Raw genomic sequence first — 10,496 nt, forward strand, 5'->3', positions numbered from 1 at the left:
AGGATACAGCACCCCTGTTTTTATAGAGCTTGTAGCTCACTGGTGGAGATGCACATGCATAGTACGTGAACAACAAACTACAGACACACACACACACACTTAAAGTACTGATCATTTCAAGGGAGAAAAATGAAGTAGGGTAAAGGTTGGAGGATATTTTAGGTAAGGTGGCTAGAGGAGACTCTCTGAGGATGTGATATTTGAGAGAGTGAAGGAAGTGAGGGGTTTGGCCATGTGGAGTCTGGGCAGAGGCAACAGGAATTACGAAGGCCCTGAGGGATGAATGACTAGCACCTAGCTCGGTAAATACCATGAGTGAGGTAAACAGTGCAATGGTCAGGCGGTCACCTTGGCCAGGAGACCAAGGAGGAGTCCGTGGAGGTGGTGGCATATAGACTAGCCTTGTAGGATTCACAGGATTTCCACAGGCTAGATTCTAAGCAACCCAAGGGAAGAATAAGGCCTGATATGTGCAGGGCCTTACACGAGAGAGATGTTCAAGAGTATTTATGGGATAACTGAACAGGTGGAGATGAGGACGGCATGGCAGCCAGAGGGAATGTTGCGAATAAAGACGTAGAAATGGGAATGTGTGGGTCATATTCAGGGAATGGTAGAGTTTGGTTGGAATACTGGTTGTGAAAAAGGCCTGAAAATGTCACGCCATGAAAAATGGTAGTTGAGGGCCTGTTAAAAGCAAATGCACTAAATTCTGAAGCTTGGACATTATTTTGTAGGCAAGTAGGAATCATGGAGGGTTTTTGAATAGTGGACGTGCACACGCCCCAACACAACATGCATTAAGAAGAGCGGGCTGGATGATTGGGAGAGAGAATGGAAGTTGAAAGCTGTTATATTTCCTCCAGTGACAACACGGATTTGAGCTTGCATTGTGTTTCTGGTACTACAAAGGTGAGACTGCGCAAATCAAATTGCTAGTATTTTGTGAGTGATTAGATGTGGGAAGGGAAGAGAGAGGTGGAGTCAAGGATGCCTGATGTCTCAAGTCTGATTGATGGGAAGATTGTGGTATTATTGATAGGGAAATAGAAGGAGAAATGATATTGGTTTAGTCAGTTTGGGTTGCTATAAAAAGATACCACAAATTGGTTGGCTTATAAACAACAGAAATTTATTTCTCACAGTTCTGGAGGCTGGAAGTCCAAGATCAAGATGCCAGCATGGTCAGGATGTGGTGATAACCCTCTGCCAGGTTGCAGACTACCAGCTTCTCGTTGTATCCTCACATGGTGGAAAGAGGGCAGGAAAGAGGGCAGGGAGATCTTTGGGGCCCTTTTTATTTATTTATTAATTATTTTTTTGGTGAGGAAGATGGGCCCTGAGCTAACATCTATTGCCAGTCCTCCTCTTTTTGCTTGAGGAAGATTGTCACTGAGCTAACATCTGTGCCAATCTTCCTCTGTGTTGTGTGTGGGATGTCACCCCAACATGGCTTGAGGAGTGGTGTGTAGGTCTGCACCCGGGATCCGAACCTGTGAACCCCAGGTCGCCAAAGTGGAGCACGTGAACTTAATCACTAGGCCACTGGGCCGGCCCCTTTGGGGTCCTTTTTATACGGGCACTAATCCCAATCATGAAGGCTCCACCCTCGTGACCTAATTACCTGCCAAGGCCCCGCCTCCTAATACCATCACATTAGGGGTTAGGGCTTCAACATATGAATTTTAGGGAGACAATGGTCAGTCCACAGCAGATAGGAATGATTTTGAGGTGGCAATAGTACATCCAGATCTTTGATGTTTAGCTAATTGCTAGGCAGGGAGGATGCCCAGAGAAAAAATTGGGACTGCAAAGGGAAGTTTGGAGTCTCTACATGGAGGAAATATGGGTATTTGGAACTAATGAAGTAAGTGTTTTAGGAACTGAGAAAAGAGACCAGGATAGAAATGTAGGGATGCTCACAGTTAGGGATTAGAAAGAAGGAGAACCTGGGAGAGAGTCAGAGTTGCAGCAGAAAGAGCAGAAGTGTCCACTGCCAGCGATGCCAAGGATTTGGAGTTTCAAAGGGGAGGTGGTCCATGGTGTCAGGTACTGTAGCCCACAGTCATGCATTTTGGCAATTAGGAGTTGCAGCAGACTTTCGGGAGATGTATCAGTGGATTATTAGCTGTGTAGCTGGGACCTTACTCAAGGGGAACCAGCTTACCCTCATTCAAGGGGCTCTGGGTTGTTGAGCTAGTTCAAATCTAGGAAATGGTTGAGGGGCCACAACTCTCATTGTCATGATTCAAGACAGACTTCTCACCATCAGATCTGGTAGGTTGTATGTCTATTTCAGTTCTACAGGTACCAAGGTCAACTAGTCAAGGCCAAATATTTGATGGTTCAAACCATTCTGATTACTGCTTTGGCTCTCCTGCCCAATATGGTAACCTGGCCTCTGCGTTTAGGCCCCCCACCACTCCAGGACCCTTATCCCCAGTGAATTCAGTAGTTTGATGGCAGCGGTTCCCGTCGTCATTCCTGGCCTGCAGAGAAGAGCCATGACAGAGCTCTTCAAGGAGGCCAGGCCTTTCCTAATTAGATCATTTCTCACAGCCTTGCTGAAAGGAGAGCTCAAACCCTCCTGGTAGCCACAGTTGGAGAGGGGTAGACCAGGGCTTATAGAATGAGTCCACTCCACAGCCTTGAACCTTCATAGCCTCTGGATATCTTTTAAAGTTTACTAAGGAAGTTCTGGCACTTCAGCTTCATTCCATATAGGCCACTTTTGTTTCTACATTTCAGGAAACGAATGACACAAACCTTCAGAGCCACTCCCAGGCGCTCAAGTTAGCACAGTGAATCCAGAATCTCTGCTTAGGGCACCCTATCAACGAATTTGATCTGATCCAATAATGTCCTTCCATCCTGATCCAATACCTGTAGGATTCCTTCTTCAATGCTTTCCCCAGGATACTGTTAATAAAAGTTCACAAACTCTGTCAGTTCTTTTGGTGTATAAGGCACCTTTTCACGGGTCACACTTTGTCCGTTAGCTCCTGAGGCCTGTCAGGACTTGAGTCTGCTCCTAGGCCTAGAAGCAGTGAGAGGTGTGTGGGTAGGTCCTGGGAGAGTCAGCAATGCACGATGGCCTCAGTGGAGACTATGTAGCTCCTCAGGCACAGGAAGAGCCCAGAAAGAGAAAACTCAGACAAGGAGGATGGGCTGCTTCCGCTGACAAATAAGGTTTGGCAGAAACTATCTCAAGTTTTCAGGACCCTAATCAATGCCCGCATCTTCTTTTCTTTTCTTTTTTATGTTACTTTTCCTTATTTATTTTCTCCTTCTAAAGACACTACAAGTACACTACCATCGTGTGTTTCTATGTGTGTGTCGGCAGGAAAGTGAGGGGTGAGATTCACGATGTAAAAAAAGGTTCCTCCAATTCAAAAAGTTTGAGAATCATAGTTCGAAGAGGGACTCATTTGATGGAGCAGTTTTTTGATTTTGTTTTAAAAAATTTTTTGTTTTGGTAAGATACACGTAACAATTTTAGTATAATTAAACGTAAGAGATTTTATGATTTTAACATAAGATCCTGTGAGGTTGTGAATTCGATTTGCTTTGTGATTCAGCACTCCTTAAGACTGGGCTTGGGTTTTGTTTGTTTGTTGTTGTTTTCAAAAATCTTGGCTAGAGGAGACCAGAGCTCCTTTATGGCAGTCCTGGAAGTTTTGTGGTCCTTTCCCCAGACTTCAAACAGGGAATTAGAGGCCCCGGATTTATCATTTTCTTTTGCTAAGTTCTCTAGTACTCTTAAAAGCAACCAACTCCATTGTACTCTCTATTGGCACCAAAATCTATTATGGGAGCAATTACTTGATCATGCAAAGCCTTGTCTTCAAGACACTTGATAACAGGTGTTACAGGTGAATATTTTGTGAATATTTTGCCATTGCATGCTACAGGCTGCCAGTGTCCCCTTTGCCACTGGTGACAAAGCCATTGATGCCTTTAGGTCTAATCAGATCAGAGAACCAGTTCTACATAAACCAGTTCCAGGTCAAAGAGCCCATCTTTAAGGTTCTATGCCCCTGGAACCACTGCCAGTATCGTTATCTACACCAAATAGGGTTCGATCAGAGAAGCAGAAGCGCTGTGAGTGGCACGCATATGGGATTTCTTACAGTGGTTGGACCGTATGGCGACGTCTATGGAAGCCCGTTGCCTCTGTGTCTGGTGGGGGCCAGAAGTTGGGAAGAAAAACTGTATGCGAGCAGGAGGAATCAAGGACAAACTGGACCCTACATCTATCTCTCACCACCTCCAACTTTGTTGACACAGGTGACCTGCAGAAGCTGTGATCTCTTGCCATGGAGCTGCACATGTGGTTGGTACAGGACTCAGAGAAGCTAAAGGAGAAGATCCTGCAGGAGGAGGAGCTGTGGGCCCAAGTGTACCCCATGTCAACACACTGAGCCAGCAGGTCCTGAGCCCTCCACCAAACTCCATCAGAGAGTAACCCTACTGCTTCATGCCCACTCTACAAATCTCATGCAGATTTCTCTGAGTGGCCGGCCCTCTCCTGGAACCACACAGGTTAGGAAACTCTGGGACTTGTAGCTCAATGTGGCGATGTTGTCACATTACAAAATACCCACAGGAGAGAAGTTTATTAGGGTGGGAACTTTGCAATATGCTTAAGAGTGAGTGGGAGGTGAGGAATTAGACAGTGACTGTAGTCCTTGTGTTCACAGTGTGCAGACACAGAAGGGAGAGCTGGAGTGGGTGTTTCCCAAATTTGCCCAGTCACACAGATTCCTGTGCCTTGTCTCAGACCTGCTGGGTGAATACCTAGGGGAAAGTGCCTGGGAAGCTATATAATTAACAAGGGCCAGGTGACTTTTATGGCTGAGCAAATTTCGTAAACCTTGTTACAAAGAGGAGCATGGGTGAAAGGAAGGTTGTAAATTTTTCATCCACTAATTTATTGTATTTAGTAAGGTGAGAAGGTAGCACGGGTTTGTGAGCAGAATGGAAGAGGGTGAAAGCAGGACAGATGAAGGTGCAAGAGGGAAAAATTGTCGAATCCAGGTGTTTGAGGAGGTAGGAGAGTTTAGCTTTGAAAAAGAGGAAAAACATCTCTTTTGATAAAGTGGAAGAAAAAACCAAAAGGAGGGAGATGTGTTGAACTGTTGAGGTGAAGAGGGAAGGAATGAAGGAGGTCCATGTGGGAGGGTGGTGGACCGGATTCAGACCAGAGGGATGAGACTGGAGTCGCCGAGCGATTGACAAAGATGGAAGAGTGGGACTGAGTTTGCCTTCATGGACCCAGCCTGGGTCAGTTCTCACTGTCTGCAGTGGGCTCCAATTGGTTCACAAGTCTATGGACTATCCTGGATGTTGGGTCTTAGTACAATTTTAGGAGACATTTCCTAGCCTTAGCACATATTTTATTTTTCTAATAGAGATTTCACTAACTTCTCACACAAGTCTAATTTCTTTTCATATTCCACACCTTTTGGCATGTGCTAAACAAGAAAGAATAGACAATTGAGGACATCCTCACTCTACCATCTTGGTAGGGCTGGTGGAGTTCAACCAAGCTGGATTTTAGTATTTGGGTTTAGAAGGCTATTAAGCTTCTCTGGCTGTTTCTAGAGGCATGGCATTTAGTGGCCAGTGAGCATGGTAGTTAGGGATGTGAAGCCTGGAGTCCGATCAGCTGGGTGCAAATCCCAGCTCTGATATTGCTGGCTGGGTTACCTCGGGTAAGCTTTCACTCCAAGCCTCTGTTTCCTCATCTGTAAGTGGGGTGGAATAGCACTTAAGCCAGAGGGGCGCTCCGAGAAGGGAAGGAGGCGTAAACTCATAGCACAGTGCCTGGCATGCAGCAGGTGTGCAACGATTATTAGCCATTGCTGCCAGATTATTTGATGGATGGTCAAGGGAAATTTGGGAAACAGCTGAGTCTGGATCTGGTTTTAAAACACATCCATTTGGGGTCTAGTAAGGAAGTTTCCTGGTAGATCTGGAATCTTGTAGTTTCCCTTCCAATACCCAGAATTCTCCTTGGGCAGGACTGTCTTTAATCATATAGGTGCTCCCTCTCCTGCTGTCTGGTTTTGCCTCGGTATATGTTGTATTGTTTCCCATCACACAGGGCAGAACTTGGAGCCAGTTAGCATAAGCATCTCCTGCCACCGGAAGCACGACCTAGGTGAGCGCCTCTCTTCCCTCGGCCCCTGTGAGCCAGGCCCTGCCTCCTCGCACAGCTCCCTCTCCCACTCCTGCCTGTTCAGGTCTGTTCCATGTTTAGAGTTTTCAAAAAATGGATCTGGGAGAACAGGCAAACGCAAGTGACCTTGGTTGGGCGTCCTGCGTCTGGAATATACAGCGCCCTCTAGAGGACGAAGGCTGCAGCGGCCTCCCAGTTAACTGTTCATTTCTATGGCGCTTATCAACGTGTCATCAGTCTCTGTGATGGGAAACGAAAGGGGGACCTGGCCAGATGGGTAGAAAGAAGATGAGGGGATAATTTATCTTAGCCTCCTTGTCTCCCAAAGCCAAGACTCTGTTCCTGGGCTCCTAGAAGGGAGAGGGGTTAGCATGACAATTCCTGGCAGCTCATATATATGGAACCGCATGGATATTCACGCCACAACTCACCTGTGTGATGGAGATAAGGGAATTTTATTAGTTTGGAATTAATTTGGAATTAATGATTTGTCTTCGTGATGAGTCTTCTTTTTCCTTTTTTTTCTGGGGGACAGGGAGGCTGTGAGGAATATGTTATGCATTGTAAGGCTGTCTACCCTCTGCTGAATTGAAGAAGAAAAACTTAGAAACCTAGCCTTGTACGAGTTCCCTTCTCCCAGAGGCCGGGGACATCCACGTCTGTAGTGCTTTTGATTAGATCTGCTTTTTGCCCATGGCAGTTATCCATAAAAACACTCTTTTCCTATATATATCATTCGAGCCTCAATACATGGTACAGTTGCTTCTTTCTTTCTTTCCTTTTTTTTCAACAAAGCCAAACAGGGTGGTGTTTTTCCTTAGCAAAATCTCCCTCCTTTTTGGCTCTATGCCTGGCTCTTCCCAAGGTGCTTGGAAAGAAAGGAAAAAACTCAGAATCATTTCCTTTTGTTCTTGACTGATTCATGGGTGGAGGGAGAAAGGAGTGGGTTTCAGCTTGAAACATAGAACGATGTTCAAACAGTTTTAAAAAATGGCCTTTATTAATCCTCATTGTGTGGCACTGCCCCTTGAATTGCAGGCTTTTTGAGTTTTTTCCTTTTTCTTTTTTATCCATCTTTGAATGCCCAGCATCTAGCACAGTTCCTGGCACATAGTGGGTGTCTGGTGAGTGTAGAATGTTGAGATGCTAGGTCCCATTGTAGGCCATAGGGGCAATCCCTTGTAAGCTAAGTACTTATTAATATATACCTAGATGAAACACAACATTTGTGACTACACTTCTCTACCGCAAAAGCTTTGTTCGTGGTGTGCTGTGGCGTAAATCAGTCTTAACTTTGCACAACCCTAAACAAGAGTTATGTAGGAGCAGGAAAATCAAACCTGTGCTTTCTTAATTATAGCATTGGTTGGAAAGCAATTATTGACCTGTAACATCTCGTTATTTGTCTTTCTGTCTATCCATATATCCACGTATCTGATGAAGTCAAGAGGTCAGATAAGAACAGAGGCAGAAATATGGTCTTTCTAATGTAACTGATAAGAATCTGAACTGGCGTGAATCTCTGTGACTGGGGTCCATTTCCAGCAGCAGATAGAACCAAACCAGCAGCCCCAGGAGGAAGACCCTTCAGCAAGATGGCTTTGCTAATATCATTATGTGCAAAAAGGGATACGCTTTTACAAGTGTATTTTACGAAGCTGAAAATAAAAGGCAAAAAAAAAAAAAAAAAAAAAAGGCTGGGAAAAACGAGTACTGTCTTACACGTTTCTTAAAAGGAAAATTCATTCTGTTCTCCCTACCAGTGCGGACTTGCTGCCTTAGAGGAAAAGCCCGTTAAAAGAACATATTTGTGTGTGGAACAAGGTCATGCACTTATTGGCTTTCTGCTGCACGGCATCAATATCCCAGACAAGGAGAATCCGTTTGCTTTCACCATAGCCTTGTACCGCGCACAAGGGCTGCAGCAAAATATATATTCTCCAATGCTGCCAGCGCCAAAGCACAGAGGAACCCAGAGGCAGGGACTTCAAAATGAGGGGAGAATAGCTGAGTGTTTGTTGTAAGAAATAAATATGTTACCTGGAAACATCATTACACTCTGAGTAGTCGGGGGTGTTGGTGTGGAGGGATGGGGAGGGGTTGTGATGCCCAAGTCTCTCCGAAGCTATTTCATAGACAGATGACTTCCCAAATATTTCTCTAATTCTCCCTTGTCTTCTGCACCACTCTCCCCAACCGCTGTAGCCTGAGTAATATTATTAATCGCCTTCATGCTGCTCTTACGACTCCTCTTACTAATATGGTAACACTTCATTTATCCAGCATCATCAGGGATGGGCTGTTCCACATAACTACATTTTCCAGCTGACTACACTCCACTTCTCTGAGCACCCAAATTTAGTCTGTTTTCATCAGTTTGAATAGCAGTCTTTCTAAAATGTTTTCATCACCTGTTTTCTCGAATAGCTTCCATGAACATGATCTAAGCTTGTCCTAGTGATTTGGGGGCATTTTTATGTATACTGGTTACACTGTGCTATAAAATAGGGCTCCCTCTGAGGCCACCATGCTCCCTAGGACTACTTGGCTATGCTGGATGCCTCTGGACTGCTGCTCATTCTGAATTAGTGCAATTACTTTACTTTTCTCGACATAGCTTCCTTATCTGCAAAAGAGAGATAGCTGTGTCTACCTTGTTGGGCTGATGTGAGAATTAAGTGAAATAATGTATGTGATCTTAGCACGGTGCGTGGCACATGGAACATATTCAAGAAATGTTAGCCATTCTTACTTTAAGTGAGGAATTACTGTAGTCATAGCCGCCAGCACAATACTGCAATGAAGATGAAATTGGCACGGGTGCATTGAAGACTTTGAAGACTTTTAGAAATACTCGCTCCGACACAGTTTAATGAAGTTTACTCATTTCCTGGTAGTGCCGTCCTGGCTGATCAGGGGAAGGTATAAATCCATGGAAGCATGGGAGTAAGACAGCCTCTTCTCCCTCCAGAACCTTGCCTCAAACCCTTGTCCATTGTCTTTTGTCACTTCAAGCTGATGCTCCTCAGGAAATCCTCCTTCCTTTATTTGACCCAACTTGCATTTGACCCAATCTGCATTAGCGTCCCCTCAGTCCCATGCACTCAGTTTGTTCTGTGGCCATTCCATTTGTAAATAGGTTGCTTTGTTAGGTGTTCTTGGAGGCGAACGTGGGCTCAGATCTATAGGCTTAATCGAGTCAAGGCATCTAAAAGCCCATCCAAACCACCCAGCATCTTTCTGGACATACTGGTCTGGGATGCATATGATGGGAAAGAAGAGGACAGTTCTGCGAATTACCTATATGGGAGGGGAAGGCAGAGTCTAACACACACAAGGGGCTCCACGGCAGTGGAAGTCGAGTGGGCGCCATGGCTCCATGGAACCAGCCATCTCCATCAACGTTTGGAGACTATCCTCGGAACGAGGTGGTTGGTGGCACGGAGGGTGAGTTGGTGGACAGGGCCTTGGCGGGGCTGCACCTCCACTGAGTAGGTACCATGGTAGGCTGTTCTTGGGTACCACCCATCTCTGCGCTCCTGGAGGAGATCATCTTGGGTGTTTCTCAGCCCTGCACTCATCTGCCATGTGCCTCCTTGGCCCTCGTAGAGCTGCATCCTTTCACTTAAGGTCCACTCCTAGCTCCTGAGCCATTTCTCCGAACTGACTATTTAGCCTGACGCACAATTGGTGGTTAAAACGGACTCTATCCAGAAGTGAAGCTCAGTTTCTTAACTTCCAACTAGAAGCTGCATTTAGTCATCCCTGGAGCCTCTTTACATTCCATTGGCTCTGCCAACAGCCGGGAGCAGAGGTCTGGCGTTGTTTCCAGCATGCCCCCCTGGGCTCCTCCCACTAACTGCCCTTTCTGTGCTGAGAGATGTCCTTGTTCTGCAGAGCAGAGGTGATGGCACACAGCAGCCCAGTGCACGAGTTCTCCCGCAGGATTCCTCTTCACGTCTCTCAGGGAGGCGGCCTTCCTGGGGTCATATCACTCCCGCTCTGCAATAGGAAAATAACCGCAAGAATAACAATTTTAACTAACAATAAGAAAAGGGCTTTCTTTCACATGCTATTTTACATAATAAACGTGTTTCTGAAAAGTATATAATTGCAATGGTGTAAATAAAATCGTGTTTAAAGGGAGCTAGGCCAGTTGTTCAGATGGCTGCCTACCTGGAAGTCTTGATGCTCTTCCAAAAAAAAAAACTCGCGATAGGGAGACATATCCTGCAATAGCATGTGAGCCAGGGACAACTTTCCCAGCAGGAGGTATGACTATGCCGCATAAGTACAATATAAAATCATAAGCATA

The 10,496-nt window shown here is 45.5% G+C and overlaps 1 long non-coding RNA gene across 1 annotated transcript in view; it reads left to right on the top strand.

Moving 5' to 3' along the window:
• The window catches only part of LOC124243504 (uncharacterized), a 29,018-nt gene extending 21,182 nt beyond the window's left edge, over window positions 1-7,836 (top strand). Inside the window, exons 3-4 of the long non-coding RNA XR_006889692.1 lie at window positions 4,288-4,542; window positions 6,107-7,836. This is a non-coding gene — a long non-coding RNA (uncharacterized LOC124243504). The remainder of the gene's footprint in view (window positions 1-4,287; window positions 4,543-6,106) is intronic.
• Window positions 7,837-10,496: the final 2,660 nt, after the last annotated feature.

The sequence above is a fragment of the Equus quagga genome, chromosome 8 (genome assembly GCF_021613505.1).
Source record: "Equus quagga isolate Etosha38 chromosome 8, UCLA_HA_Equagga_1.0, whole genome shotgun sequence".
Classification (NCBI taxonomy): Eukaryota; Metazoa; Chordata; class Mammalia; order Perissodactyla; family Equidae; genus Equus; species Equus quagga.